We start from the raw sequence: 16,152 nt of genomic DNA, 5'->3' as shown, positions 1-16,152 counted from the left end.
TTAATTCCTGCCAGGAAAGGAAGCAAGAGGTTGGGGACAGATGGCTTGGCCACTCTCCTTAGAAAGAGGAGCTACCATCTTAGAATTATATCTGTCTGCTCCCTTAAATATCATTTGTCTAGAGGATAAAGTTTTATGGTTCAACCTTACTTCATTTTTTTTAAACCTTTACCTTTCATCTTGGAATCAATACTATATATTGGTTCTAAGGCAGAAGAGCAGTAAGGGCTAGGAAATGGGGGGTCAAGTGACTTGCCCAAGGTCACACAGATAGGAAGTGTCTGGGGTCAGATTTGAACCTAGGACCTCCCATCTCACAACCTAACTTTTGATAGCTGTTTCACTCATGGGAAAAGTAGGATCCCAAACTTTATATCCCAGGCTTGATCTCTTTTCCACCAAATGCCAATTCTTACAATGAATACACATAGCAATTATCAAAGAAACCCATTTATCCAATTAAACAGCAAAACAATTCACAGAAAATATACATAGGCAGACAATATACATGCCAGACAATAAAAAATGAATGAGCTTTCCTATTGGGCTTAAGGTAACTCTCACAACAGAAAGAGAAAAAGAAAGAATCTTAGATCACACCCAAGAGGAAAGTCTCCAAAGTCTCTAGTGTAGCAAGCTAGGAATAGGGGCATTGATGGAGACTGTTAGCTCTTCTTGTGTCAGCTTCTTCCCAGAGTCTTTTCCTTCAGTAGCCTGAAATGGTTGCATCTTTCATCTTCTTTCTCCAAACTGGATGCCAGAAAGCCCCTAAATTCAAAGAGACCCAGCAACCTGAAGAAAGCTCAAGAGTTCTCTTCTCTCCCACTCTTACTAACTCACCCCAACCCTCAAGCAGGCTAGGGCCTTCATCTTCACCAATGAGGGTTCCATGGCAATAGGCATTGGACCTGGGGTTACATCAATACAATAAACTTCTACATTGGAGGACCGAAAAGATGGGTGAAGATCAGTCTCTGGGTTCTTTGTTTCGTCAACTGTCTTCCAGAAGTTTTCTCTAAAACTGGAGACAAATTTGAGTTTGGTGTCAAGAAGAAGAAGAAACAACTTCTAAAAAATTCAGATGGAATCATAGGTTCTCCCTCCTTGGAGCACTTTAAGTAGAAGCCTGTTGTCATTCAGTCATGTCCAACTCTTTGTGATCCTGTGGATCATATTGCTGGTTGGATTACCTTGGCAAAGATATTGGAGTAGTTTCCCATTTCCTTCTCTGGTGCAGAAGCTAGCTGCCCCTTATCAGCTATGGTATAGTGGGGAAACTTTTCCTGTATGAGTTGAACTGGGTTGTCTTTTAGAGATTCCTTATAACTCTCAAATTTTGCGATTCTGTGACCATGAATAATGTTATGGAGCTTTAGATCTAGGAAGTCCCTTAGATATCATCTAATCCAAACCATGCATCTTATGGAGAAAGAAACTTGGCCTTGGAAAGGATCAAAGACATAGAGCTGAGAGGCATCTAGGTGGCTCAGTGGATAGAGAGCCAGGCCTAAAAACATTAGGTCCTGAGTTCAAAACTAGTCTCAGACACTTTCTAGTTTTGTGACCCTAGATAAGTCACTTAACCCCAAATGCCCAGCCCTTATTGCTTTTCTCCCTTGGAACCAATATATAATATCACTTCTAAGATAGAAGGTAAGGGTAAAAAAAAAGATCTAGAACAGAAAGGGATTCCAAAGTCCAACCCCTTCATTTTACAGATGAAGAAACTGAGACCCAGAGAGACTAAGTGACCTGCCCAAATTTGAAGCCTGGAGTCCTCTCACTCCAGAAAAAGCGTTCTTCTAACCATACCATATTAGATATGAAGAAATTACTCACTCACAGTCACATCACAGGGCTAGAAAAGCTGTAGCTAGAATCCAAACATCATGACTCCTAATTTATTTTTCTCTCCACTAAGATATGATGCCTCAGTCCTCCTCAGAAAGTCCTGCTGATCAGAAGGCAAAAATTATCATTAAGATATTGAGGATGAGGGCAGCTAGGTAGTCCAGTAGGTAGAAAGTCAGATCCAGAGACAAGAGGTCCTAGGTTCAAATTTGACCTCAGAAGGTTCCTCCCTGTGTGACCCTGGACTAGTCACTTAACCCCCATTGCCTATCCTAGCCCTTACAACTCTTCTTTCTTACTAAGACAGAAGGTAAGAGTTTTTTTAAAAGTTATTTCAAAGATGTTATTCTGCTCTCACCTATCAGGCAGAGTGAAAAGAATAATAATAATAACTAACATATCTATAGATGGCTAGGTGTGGAAATGGATAGGGAGCCAGACCTAGATTCAGAAGGACCAGAATTAATCTAACCTCATCTTGGGTATTTAATTAGCTGGGCAACCTTGGGCAAGTCAATTAACTTCTGTTTTCCTCAAGTGTAAAATGCAGATCATAGCACCTCTTTGCAGGGTTATTATGAGGATCAAATATTTGATAATATAAATTGTTTGCCGTATCAGGGAGCTAGGAGGAGAGGGAGGAAGGAAGAGAATTTGGAAGTCAAATTTTAAAAATTATTTTTACATCTAATTAAAAAAACAAAATAGAATATTTTAAAAATAAAATTTAAAAGACCAATATTTTCAAATATGTGTAAAGCATAATACCTAGTACACAGTAGGAGTTATATAAATATTGTTTGATTGTGTCTGACTCTCTGTGACCCCATTTGGGGTTTTCTTGGTAGAGATATTGTGTCGGTTTGTCATTTCCTTTTCCAGCTCATTTAACAAATGAAGAAACTGAGGCAAAGAGGGTGAAGCAACTTACCCAGGGTCACCCAACTAGTAAGTGTCTGAGGCCAAATTTGAACTCGGGCAGATCTTCCTGGCTCCAAGCCCAGCCAGCATTCTATCCACAGCGCCACCTAGCTGCCCATATAAATGCCAGCTATTTTTATGACATAGCACTTTACATAAGGTACCTCCTTTGATCCTATCAAAGAGAAAGGAAAGGCAGGTCATATATAGCCAGGCCTTAAATCCTCCACTAAAGGGACATCTATTTTATTCTTTGGCAATAGGGAACTATTGAAGGTTTGTGAACATCTGTTCAGTGACTGACTTCGTTACTATGGACTTTGAGGGGGAGACAAAGAATAAGATATGGTCCTTGCTCTTAGGGAAGTCCCAATTTATTCAGGGAGACAGGACACATCCTTTTTTTTTTCCCAAGGTAAATAGAGTTAAGTGACTTGTTAAGAATCATACAGCTAGATAGGCAGTTCTCAGATAAAGAAATCAAAACTATTAACAAGCACATGAAGAAGTGTTCTAAATCTCTTATAATCAGAGAGATGCAAATCAAAACAACTCTGAGGTATCACCTCACACCTAGCAGATTGGCTAACATAACAGCAAAGGAAAGTAATGAATGCTGGAGGGGATGTGGCAAAGTGGGGACATTAATTCATTGCTGGTGGAGTTGTGAACTGATCCAACCATTCTGGAGGGCAATTTGGAACTATGCCCAAAGGGCGACAAAAGAATATCTACCCTTTGACCCAGCCATAGCACTGCTGGGTCTGTACCCCAAAGAGATAATGGACAAAAAGACATGTACAAGAATATTCATAGCTGCGCTCTTTGTGGTGGCCAAAAACTGGAAAACGAGGGGATGCCCATCAATTGGGGAATGGCTGAACAAACTGTGGTATGTGTTGGTGATGGAATACTATTGTGCTAAAAGGAATAATAAAGTGGAGGAGTTCCATGGAGACTGGAACAACCTCCAGGAAGTGATGCAGAGCGAGAGGAGCAGAACCAGGAGAACATTGTACACAGAGACTAATACACTGTGGTATAATCGAATGTAATGGACTTCTCCATTAATGGCAGTGTAATGTCCCTGAACAACTTGCAGGGATCCAGGAGAAAAAAACACTATTCATAAGCAAAGGATAAACTATGGGAGTGGAAACACCGAGGAAAAGCAACTGCCTGACTACAGTGGTTGAAGGGACATGACAGAGGAGAGACTCTAAATGAACACTCTAATGCAAATACTATCAACAAAGCAATGGGTTCAAATCAAGAAAACATCTAATGCCCAATGGACTTACCCATCGGCTATGGGGGGTGGGGGAGAGGAAAAGAAAATGATCTATGTCTTTAACGAATAATGCTTGGAAATGATCAAATAAAATATAATTAAAAAAAAAAGAATCATACAGCTAGGCAAGACAGTATATGATAAACCCAAAGATCCCAGCTTTTGGGACAAAAACCCACTATTCGATAAAAACTGCTGGGAAAATTGGAAGACAGTGTGGGAGAGATTAGGTTTGGATCAACACCTCACACCCTACACCAAGATAAACTCACAATGGGTGAATGACTTGACCATAAAGAAGGAAACTATAAGCAAATTAGGTGAACACAGAATAGTATACATGTCAGACCTTTGGGAAGGGAAAGATTTTAAAACCAAACAAGACTTAGAAAGAGTCACAAAATGCAAAATAAATAATTTGGAATACATCAAATTAAAGAGTTTTTGTACAAACAAAACCAATGTAACTAAAATCAGAAGGGTAGCAACGAATTGGGAAACAATCTTCATAAAAACCTCTGATAAAGGTTTAATTACTCAAATTTACAAAGAGTTAAAACAATTGTACAAAAAATCAAGCCATTCTCCAATTGATAAATGGGCAAGGGACATGAATAGGCAGTTCTCAGATGAAAAAATCAAAACTATTAATAAGCACATGAAAAAGTGTTCTAAATCTCTAATAATCAGAGAGATGCAAATCAAAACAACTCTGAATTATCACTTCACCTAGCAGATTGGCTAACATGATAGCAGAGGAAAGTAGTGAATGTTGGAGGGGATGTGGCAAAGTTGGGACTTTAATTCATTGCTGGTGGAGTTGTGAATTGATCCAACCATTCTGGAGGGCAATTTGGAACTATGCCCAAAGGGTGATAAAAGACTGTCTGCCCTTTGATCCAGCTATAGCACTGCTGGGTTTGTACCCCAAAGAGATAATAAGGAAAAAAGACTTGTACAAGAATATTCATAGCTACACTCTTTGTGGTGGCAAAAAATTGGAAAATGAGGGGATGCCCTTCAATTGGGGAATGGCTGAACAAATTGTGGTATGTGTTGGTGATGGAATGCTATTGTGCTCAAAGGAATAATAAAGTGGAGGAATTCCATGGAGTCTGGAACAACCTCCAAGAAGTGATGCAGAGTGAGAGGAGCAGAACCAGGAGAACATTGTACACAGAGACTAATACACTGTGATACAATCGAACGTAATGGACTTCTCCATTAGTGGCAATGCAGTGTCCCTGAACAATCTGCAGGGATCTAGGAGAAAAACACTATCCACAAGCAGAGGATAAACTGTGGGAGTAAAAACACAGAGGAAAAGCAACTGCTTGACTACAGGGGTTGAGGGGACATGTCTGAGGAGAGACTCTAAATGAACACTCTAATGCAAATACCAACAACATGGAAATGGGTTCGAATCAAGAACACATGTGATACCCAGTGGAATCACGCGTCAGCTGAGGGGGGGGGAAGGGAAAGAAAATGATCTTTGTCTCCAGTGAATAATGTTTGGAAATGCTCAAATTAAAAATAATAAATTTAAAAAAAAAGAATCATACAGCTAGGAAGTGTCTGAGGCCATATTTGAACCCAGGACCTCTCATCTCTTGGCCTCCATCTCAATCCACTGAGTCACATAGTTGCCCCCAGTTTATGAACTGGTTCTTATAACATGTGGATGTCCTAACAGTATGTATTGATTCCAAGATAGAAGAACAGTGGTAAAAGCTAGGCAATGGGGTTTAAGAGACTTGGCCAGAGTCCCACAACTGAGAAGTGTCTGAGGTCAAATTTGAACCGAGGACCTCCCCACTCTAGGCCTGGATCTCAATCCACCGAGCCCTGCCCCTCATTTCTTAACTGCTCTGCCCCTCATTTCTTAAAGGTAACGGAAAAGGCAGTAGGTGCCAACGACGCCATACCATCCGCCATATTTGGATCACAATCTCTCTCAGCTCAGCCTGTCAGAATACTAGCAATCCAGCATTAAATTTTCTATCTTCCCTGCTCCCCTGGGTTGTGAGTAGCTCCCTCTCCTCAAATTTCATGGAAGGTACTTAAGAGAATAGGTATCTCTTTCCCCCACTAGAATATAAATTCCTTGGGGTCAGGCAGTTCTTTGTTTTTGCCTGGAGTGGTGAATTCTTAATCACCTTGAACTCTAAATCAAGAAGACATAAACCCTGAATGTGTGACCTTAGGCTAGAGGTTTCCCCTGATCAGTGCCTCCAGGCAACTAACTGTCTGAGGCTACAAATGGCAAAACAGCAGCTGACCAGCATTGAAGGAAGAAAAGTTTCTCTCTGGGAGTTCCTACCCACTGATCAAAATGTATATAACCTGTGACCCGGAGATCTTACTGCTAGATTTAGACTTCAAGGAGGTCAGCGATAGAAAGAAAGGTCTCCTGCAGCAACACCTCTTGTCACACTACAGGCCTGGAGAGTATAATATAGAGGTCTTTGACTGGGAAACAGTTAAAACAAATTGCAGGAAACAATGTAATAACTTTGCCTTAAGAAACAATTGAAAGAATACAGAGAAATATGAGAAGACTACTTGAATGAATGATGCAAAGTAAATGAAGAAGAACTAGGTATACAAGCTACACAAAGACTACAATGTAAATAGCTACCATTTATTTATATCCTTTTTTAAAGTTTGCAAAGACTTTGCAAAAATCAGTCAATAAAAATAAATTAAATGCATAATATGAAACAGAAAGAGACAAAAGACAGCCTCTTCCCTCAGAGGAGTTTATGATTTAATTGAGAAAACAGCCATGTATATACAAGAAAAATTTGAAATAATTTAAAAGCGAGAAGACACAAGAATTAAGAAGAGTTGGAAAAGGTTTTCTCTAGAGGATAGGGCTTTAGTTGGAACTTAAAGGAAGCCAAGCAAACCAGGAGGCACAGATGAGAAAGTAGAGTTTCTGGCATAGAGGACAGCCAGAAAAAATGCCCAGAGCAGACAGATGGGGTATCTTGTCCAAGGACAACAGGAGGCCAGTGTCACTGGGTCAAAGAGGAATAAAGTATAAGACTGGAAAGGTGGGAGGGAAGGGGAATGGATGAGAACCTTGATTTTGTATTTGGTCCTAAAAGTAATGGGAATCCACTGGTGTTTATTGAGCAGGACATAAAGAAATGTTGTGGTCAGAACTTCACTTCTGGAAAATCAGTCTGAGGGCTGAATGAAAGATAGACTGGAGTGGGGAAAGGTTTGAGGCAGGTAGACCCACCATAAGGCTACAATCAAGCATGAGGTAATGGGGGCCTACACTAGAGTAGTGGGCAGTGTCGGAGGAGAAAAGGGGGTTGTATTTGAGAGATGTGGCAAAGGTGACAGGATTAGCTAACAGACTGGATTTGGTAGGTGAGAGATAGTGAGGAGTGAAATATGATACAGGTTGGGAGCTGGAAGATGATGTTGCCCTCAATAGTAATAGGGAAGTTGGGATGTATAGGAGGGTTTAGGAAAAAAGATAATGAGTTCAGTTTGGGACTTGTTGAGTCAAAGATATCTACTAGACATCCAGTTCAAGATATCTTAAACACAACTAAAAGTGGAAATATTATCTCATTTGATCCTCACAACAACCCTGGAGGGTAGATATTATTAATACCTTCATTTTATAGATCAGGAAACTAAGGCAAAGAGAGGTTGTGACTTGCCCAGGCTTATACAGCCAGTAAGTGTCTGAGATCAAATCTGAACTCAAACCATCATAAATCCAGGAAAACTCCAGGGTTTTATTCACTGTGCTACCTAGCTAAAAGAAAGAGAAAGAAAGAAAGAAAGAAAGAAAGAAAGAAAGAAGAAAGAAAGAAAGAAAGAAAGAAAGAAAGAAAGAAAGAAAGAAAGAAAAAGAAAGAAAGAAAGAAGAAGAAAGAAAAGAAAGAAAGAAAGAAAGAAAGAAAGAAAGAAAGAAGAAGAAAGGAAGGAAGGAAGGAAGGAAGGAAGGAAGGAAGGAAGGAAGGAAGGAAGGAAGGAAGGAAGGAAGGAAGGAAGGAAGGAAGGAAGGAAGGAAGGAAGGAAGGAAGGAAGGAAGGAAGAAAGGAAGAAAGAAAGGAAAGGAAGAAAGAAAGAAAGGAAAGAAAGGAAAGGAAAGGAAAGGAAAGGAAAGGAAAGGAAAGGAAGGAAAGGAAAGGAAAGGAAAGGAAAGGAAAGGAAAGGAAAGAAAGAAAGAAAGAAAGAAAGAAAGAAAGAAAGAAAGAAAGAAAGAAAGAAGAAAGAAAGAAAGGGAAAGGAGAGGAAGGAGGAAGGGAGGGAGGGAGGGAGGGAGGGAGGGAAGGGAGGAAGGAAGGAAGGAAGGAAGGAAGGAAGGAAGGAAGGAAGGAAGGAAGGAAGGAAGGAAGGAAGGAAGGAAGGAAGGAAGGAAGGAAGGAAGGAAGGAAGGAAGGAAGAGAAACAGAATGGTTTTAGCTTTTTTAAAACCTCACCTCCTGTCCTTAGAATCAATACTATGTATTGACTCCAATGCAAAAGAAAAGTAAGGGCTAGACAATAAATGGGATCAAGTGACTAGCCAGGGTCACCTATCTAGAAAGTATCTGAGGTCAGATCTGAACCAGGACCACCCATCTCTAGGCCTGGCTCTCAATCCACAGAGCCACCTACCTGCCTCCTGAAACTTAATGTTATGCAATTGTAAAAATCAAACTTATTCTCAAAGAAGAGATCCAAAAAAAAAATGCATCTTCTTCCTTCTTTGAAGCAATAGAAAAATATAGGTAAGGATCATGCATGCTGTCAAACTAAGTTGATGTCAAACAGCTTTTTTCCTCCCATTCTTTTTTTTAATTCTTTATTATAAGGATAGCTACCTGTGTAGTGGAGGAATGAGGGACATATTTGGAAATTAACATGATATGAATATAAAAGAGATATTTTTTTCTTAAAGAAATCACTATTCAGCTCTCTTCATATATGCTCCATACATCCCTTGTGATCAGTCAGTAACATTTAGTAAGCACCTACTATGTGCATATGTACAAGCACCTTGCTGGGATGCAAAACCTGAGGATGCAAAACAGAGGAAAAAGATAATCCTTGCCCTCAAGGAGCTTACATCCTAATAATATTAATTTATAACTCCTCAGCATCTACCCAAGTACCTTAAAATATTTGGTATTTAATGTTGTGTAGACTGAATTGCATATAGACAGAATTCAAAGGAGCCTGAAGTCACTGGGCACTCACAGAGGTAGAGACCTTCTAGAAGTAAATGGACTTTAATCACTTCTTGAAAATTGGTCAAATTTAGTTAAAGGAAAATGAGAGTAGAAATCAGGAAGGACATATTGATGGAGCAAAGAGGAATTTGAGGGGAAAGGGAGACAAATAGATCCACTTAGCCTAAGTGGAACATTCCTAGGGGAACAGTGAAAGAAAGCCAAGAAAAAGTAGGTTGGAGTTCACCCGAAAGTCTTGAATGCCAAGCTATACATGAAGAACAGTGAGATATAAGAAAGAAAGTAGTTGTGTTGAATTACAATTTACAAGTCCAGATAAATTTTTGGATCTTTTGAATCTCTGGCCCCATGACCTCTCCAGAGAAAGAAAGGGACAATCTAGGCTAAAGCAGTTTCCAGAAATCAAAAGCACACACACATACTACCACTGCCTTTTTGGTACCTCATGCTTCCCATAAGGTCATGAGATCACAGATTTAGAGCCTGAAGGAAGGAACTTCAGGGGTCTCCTAATTCAATACCCATATAAGTGGGCCAATATGATTGCATGTTATTGCTCAGTTGAATCTGATTCTTCCTGACCCCATTTGGAGTTTTCTTGACAAAGACAAAGACACTAGAGTGGTTTGCCATTTCCTTCTCCAGCTCATTTGACAGATAAGACAATTGAGTCATATAGGGTTAAGTGACTTGCCCAGGGTCACAGATAGTAAGTTTCTGAAGCCAAATCTAAATTCAGGAAGACAAGTCTTTCTGACTCCAGGCTGTACATACTCTATCCATCTAGCTGCCCCTATGAGATCATAGACAAGAGACAACTCTTTAGGTCATATCCAGTAAAAGTTCTATAACTTACCCAAGATCACTAAGTAGCAGAGCTAAGATTTGAATTCAGGTCCTCTGATTTGAATTCAGGTCCTCTGAATACCGTAAAACAATGGATCTTTTCACAGTACCTTGAAAAGTCAAGGATCAAAGTTCTTAGAGTTGGAACCCACTTCATCCAGTCCTGTAGTACCAAACTCAAATAGAAACAGGGTTACAAAACCACCTAGAAAGTTCCCTGAGGGTACATATTGACTTGGAAAATAACATTTTAAGATTATCTGTGTCCTCTGACATTTAAATTTATTTTGTTAGATATTTCCAAACTACATTTTAATCTGGTTCAGCTGAGAACTGCTGCTGGCTGGCATTTTATATACCAGCCAAATGAGCTTCATAGGATCATTTACTTCAAACTTGAAGGGATGTTAGCACAGTTCTGGGCACACTGTAGGTACTTAATAAATGCTTACAGACTGACCTTAGAGAAGGCAACCTTTGGGATTAGGAAATGGAGACCTAGAAGATTTAGGTGACTTATCCTGGGTCATAGAACTATTAAAGGTTTGAGGAAGAGTCATGTTGAACTCAACATGCCCTATTTACAAGGACTCCAAGTGCCTTGGTAGAGGTTATGAAGCTAATAAATGTCAGAAACCCCTTTTGAACTTGAGCAATAGAAATGAATATTTTAAAATATAAAGCCTTTATGAAAAAATCTTTGTTATAATGGGTAGGGGAGAAAAAGGAATTGGTATCTATTCTAAGACAGAAGGAAGGGGTTTAAAAAAAAGATTCTATCTACTGTCTCCCCTACAGGTTTCTGACATCCTATCACAAGTCAATTTTGCTATCTAAGGTGAGGCATATTCTGTCCTAAAGTTTTTTTAAAAAACAAAAGAACTGTTGAAAATTGAGTATTGAAGAGTAAGGAAGGACCCCTAATTAGAGAAATCCTATGTGATCCCTCTTCTAAAGTGAGTGAATGAATCCCCTTATTGATAAACCAATTGTTAACTTGACTCCACTTCACATTAGTCTCTGGCAGATTTTCTGTGGTATCCTGAATAACTAAGGGGACCAAGGGAAAATCCGTAGTTTTCCAGATGCAGGCAGTCCAATCTCTACTTTTTCCCAGGCTCATCCTAAAATAAGACGGGGAGAAAAGGGTTGAGGGTGTTGGGGTACGGCCTGAATTTGGGGGCGTGAGGGGTGCAGGGCCAGGGGAGTCCGGGAGCTAGAGAGCGCGACCCGGACGCGCGCACCCCAAGGGGCGGAGACTTCCCTTTTCAACGCGAAACAGGCATGCAAATGAGACGCAAATAAACGCAAATCAGCGTGAACTACGTCCTTTCCCGGAGAGCCCGGCTACTAGCCGGCAGGGCTTCGGGACTTTCTAGGGGCTGGAAACAACTAGAGGGGTGAGGGCGGGCCCATGGCTTCCCTGTGACTAGGAGGTACTAGGTGCTGAAGCCGGAGCTTAGACAAAACCGAAACAGCAACCTCCCCCGCTCCCTTCCTGGAACCGGCGCCTGAAGCTTCGCGGAAACTCTCTCCGCAGGAGCCGCCTGGTCCCCCGGGGCCGCCCCCCACCCCCGGCCCCAGTGCCTAGCCGGGGTTTGAAAGCAAGGACCCTTGCGGCCCGGATCCATCGGGACATCGAGCTAACGGGCGGGGTGCCGAAGGCGGCACGGGCGGGCCCGAGAAGCAGAGAGAAAATGTGGAGTTTCCGCCTCAGCTTCGCGGGTGGCGGCGGTGGCGGCGGCGGCGGCAGCAGCTCCTGCCCCACAATCCCCTTCTGGCTCCGGGGACTGGAGTAGAGAGGGGAGGAGGGGGTGGAGGGTGGAGAGGGAAGGGCGGGCTGAGCCAAGGAAATAATTTTTTGTTTGTCTGATCTGCCCCAGCCTCTTCGGAGCTGAACGATGATACTGGAGACTCTAGGGCAGGGGCAGCAAATTAGGCAGAGACGGAAGGAAATGGGAAAGATAACGAAGTGAAAGAAAAGAGGGGAAAGTTTGAGAAAAGATGAGTATTTAATGGTGGGAAACTTGGAGACTAGGGGTTGAACTCGATGGACTTTGGGTATTGTCGGTAGAAGCTTCCACGATTCCCTACGGTCCATTGAACTGGAAACTGATGGCCATCTCCAAAACTTGTCCTCCAAGTTCAACATTACATTAGATTAATCTTAATGTTCGGCTCGAATCAAGGCAACTCCGTCATCAAACACCTTCTCTGACTCCCCATTACCAACTGAAAAAAAAAATCCGGACCTATCCTGGCGTTCAAATGTCATTCCAATTTGGATTTGACTTTCTTTTCCAACTTTCTACTCAGCATTTGCCTAACTGAATTAAAACACTTTTTCAGGAAGAGATTGGTGTCTTCCCTCCGGAACTCCCCCTTTTCACCGCTGAAAAGGTGTACCCATCCTTTGAGACCCAGCATAAATACCAACTCTCCCTTAAGAGAAAAGCTCCCTTGATGCTTCTGAACTTTTCATTATACATATATATAATATACATATTTATTAAAAGGTTACAAAGTCCTTTACAATCCTGTGAGATAAGTAGCATCTCCATTTACAGATGAAAAAAACATGGCTCAGAAGTGATAAAGGATTAGCATTCGGAATGATTTTTTTAATGAACAAAAATATTTTCTCCTTACCTCCCCCTAATGAAAAAAAAAACCGTAGTAAACAAATCTGCATAAACAAACAAAACAAATTTCAGGGTTGGCCATATGCAAAATTTATATATATATATATATATATGTACATATATGCATTTATCGCACCCTGAGTTCACCTCTGGCACGGTAGGAGTAAAATTATGCCAGACTTCCTCTAACTACTATGTGCCTTATCTTACACATTTATCTTACTCTCTTTCCTTCTATAGAGAGATATTTGTGTGCCATCTTCTCTAACCTACTTATGAAAGCTTCTTGAGGTCAGGGATTAGGTTTTGTTCCTATCCCCCTCAGGGTCTAACAGTACCTTGCACATAGTAGGCCTTTAATGTTTTCCTGTTGAATGAATCTCAGCATTTGGAGTTAGGATCCTTTAATAGAGAAAAAAAAATGAGGGTCTATATAAGAGACGCTCCCTCCTCCAGTAACTAGCAAACAAACAGCAGATATACAAGAGGAAACAAACAAACAAAATTTATGCACCCACCACCTGAAGGCTCCGTGCTTGGCAGTGAAAAACAAACAAACAAACAAAAAAACCTGTCCCCAGGGAGTTTGTATTCTTGGCACAGTAATCCGAGCGAGTGATTTGGGAGTCAGCCTCACATTCATTAGCTTATGTCTCCTGGCAAAGTTACCTCACCTGCCTCAATTTCCTCATCTGTACAATGGGAGTCATAACTGCTACTTCTCAGGGTTGTTATGTGGAACAAATGAGATGATAACTGTAAAGCGCTTTGCAAACCTTAAAGCAGCCATATAAATGCTAGTTGTAATATTATTCTACCGTATACTTTGTACCCTTCCTGGAATTATAAATAAGAGCAAGAAAGTTTAGTAAATTTCCTCCGTAACCATGCTCCACCCCGCACTTCCATCCCAACGTCACAGCCATGCCACTACCCCGCGCCTTCCCCAGGAAAGGATTCTCAGATTGGGAGAGAGAGGGGCCACGTGCTTTTGAGTGTGGGTGCCAATATTTGGAGGCAGGGTGGATGCCATGGAAGCGGCCACTCTACTAGAATAGGCTCAGCCCAGCTCCACTCCCTAAATCCTCCTCCTTCTCTTCCTCCACCTCCCTGCTTCCTCCCCCAGATCAGATGGATTAGTGAAAGTAAATCCCCCAACTCCAGATTCCAGGTCAAGGACAAGTTCTCCCCCCCTTCTTCCCACAGCGGAACCAATGGGAAACTGGGGGGGGGGGACGAGGAGTAAAGAGAGGAGGCGACGCCCCTTACTCAATCTCCTGGACCCCTGGGACAGGGGATTTCCCCCCGCCCGAAAGTCAGCGATCCGCAGCGGGACGGGAGGGAAGGGAAGAGACACTAGGATGTAGAGGGTTTCTTAGCCCCTTGATGTTCCGGTTGAACAGGTGCAGGAGAAAGGGGGGCGGGAAGGCGGCTGAAACGTCCGCCAGGAGTAGGGGGCAAAGAAAGGGCGGAGGGAGAGCCTTCCCTCTTCCCTTTACCTTGGGCCCCCCTCATCAGTCTGTCCTCCGCCTCTATCTTCCCCTCCTCCTACCCCCCGCCCCATCTCCCTTCGCCAGCCCCTCCCCCCGCAGGAAGCGCGCCCGGCAACAGGGTCTTTGAAGTATTGCCAGGCAGCCCCCAGCTCCGGGCTTCTCCCCTCCCCCACAACCCTATCTCCTACTGGGTGACCTCTGACCCTGCAGTTATTTAGCCATCCCTTTGGGAGTGCCTTAGGGAAGGGGGTGCTGATCACAATCACATACATCTCCCCTTATACTATACACACCCTCCCACCCCGCCTCACCCCCAGGCTTTAGGGGTAGGCACCTTGGATTCCTCTTTCAGGCTCAACCACCAGGGCCAAAAGCTTAATAAATGTGTTATATGTCTATAAAATCTGGTAGTTTATCTCGGCATGTGTGTGTCTGAGAATCTCTGAGGACAAATGTCTTCCCTGAGCCCCTGGTACTGTATACAAATATCTTCGGATCAGTCTCTGTGTCTTTCAATGAGTATACCTGTGAATATGCTTTTGTATCAGAGGATGTGTGTGTCTGGGAATGTATCAGCACAGGCTGCTGTTGTGTGTTTAATCCTACTTGTGTGTATCTAGGAATATATCCATCTATCTTTGTATCTGTGCTGGTGCATATATGTATGTGTGTGTATATATATATACATATATGCCTATAATTATACCTATGTCCATGAGTCTATTTCTGTGGGTATCCACCTGTTTGGGTCTGTAGCCATGTCTTTGCATGTGCCTGGAACATACTTATAGCTAGATACCCATCTGTGGATAAGTTAGACCACTTGTTTGTTTGTGACTGTCTGTGTCTGTTCTTACATCCATGTTTATGAATATACGTTTCTGGGAATGAAGGCATCCATCCTGGGATTGTGTCTGTAATTAGAGCTGTGATTTTGAGTGGCTAAGTGTCTTTTTCCTACTGATTTCTTTAAAAAAATTTTATATATAAATAGATAATAGAGATCTCTAAAATTTTTATATTATAAAGATCTGTATATATCCTCTATAGATACATATGAATACTTTAGAGATATCTCTAGTGTATAGAGATTTCTATTTATACGTGAAATTTTTGGATAATAGGTATAGTCATAGATCTTATATAATCATGTTATATATTTGTATGGCAGAGAATCTTGTTTTCACATAGTAGTATTCATGTTATCTTCAGGATATTAATCTGCAAGCTCCTTGAATGCAGAAACTGTCTTACATATTTATATCCTCAATACTACACACAATACCTAGCACACAGTGGGTGCTATATAAATGCTAGCTATTTTATAATTATAGCAATGCTCAATAAATGTTTATTGACTGTGGTTATAGCAGTGTCTAATGTCTGTGGTTCCACTTATGTGCCTGTGTGACTGTCTATGCCTTCCCAGAAGAGGTGTGTGTGTTGGGGACTTGGGGACTGGGGAGGTAAGGAAGGGTCCATAGCATCCTTGCCCCCCGGAGAAAGAGCCCAGACTCACAGCATCCCCTTTCTCAAGGCTCCTCCAGTCTCTTGTTCTAAGTTCTCCCCGAGGGCTATTAAGAGAGACCCGCATCCCAGAGACACACAAGCAGCTAGAGACGTTGGAAACCGAGACCTAAATACAGACAGAAAACATCTCCGGGGCACAGAGTCCTGGACCAACTGAAGGTGACAGCGAAAAGTGCGAGTGAGTAAGTGAAAGAGTGTGCGTGGAGCGGACCGCGAATTTAAAAAAAAGGGGGGGGGGGGAGAAAGAAACCCTCCCGACCAAGCGAGGCTTTGTTCTCTGAACCTAAGACTTTACCGAGCTCCGCGGCCATGACTGCTGAGACGGGGCGGGGAGGGGGAGCAGGGGGGGGCGGGGTGAGGGAGGGGGGGGCCGT

The 16,152-nt window shown here is 42.1% G+C and overlaps 1 long non-coding RNA gene across 1 annotated transcript; it reads right to left on the bottom strand.

Annotated features, from left to right (window-relative positions):
• Positions 1–12,106: 12,106 nt before the first annotated feature.
• On the bottom strand, positions 12,107–16,149 carry LOC103096561 (uncharacterized). The gene is made up of 3 exons (XR_462101.3): positions 15,768–16,149; positions 13,094–13,157; positions 12,107–12,345 (listed from the first exon to the last, which is right to left on the bottom strand). It is a non-coding gene; the product is annotated as an uncharacterized LOC103096561 (long non-coding RNA).
• Positions 16,150–16,152: the final 3 nt, after the last annotated feature.

The sequence above is a fragment of the Monodelphis domestica genome, chromosome 2 (genome assembly GCF_027887165.1).
Source record: "Monodelphis domestica isolate mMonDom1 chromosome 2, mMonDom1.pri, whole genome shotgun sequence".
Classification (NCBI taxonomy): Eukaryota; Metazoa; Chordata; class Mammalia; order Didelphimorphia; family Didelphidae; genus Monodelphis; species Monodelphis domestica.
This window is presented reverse-complemented; position numbering and strand designations above follow the sequence as displayed.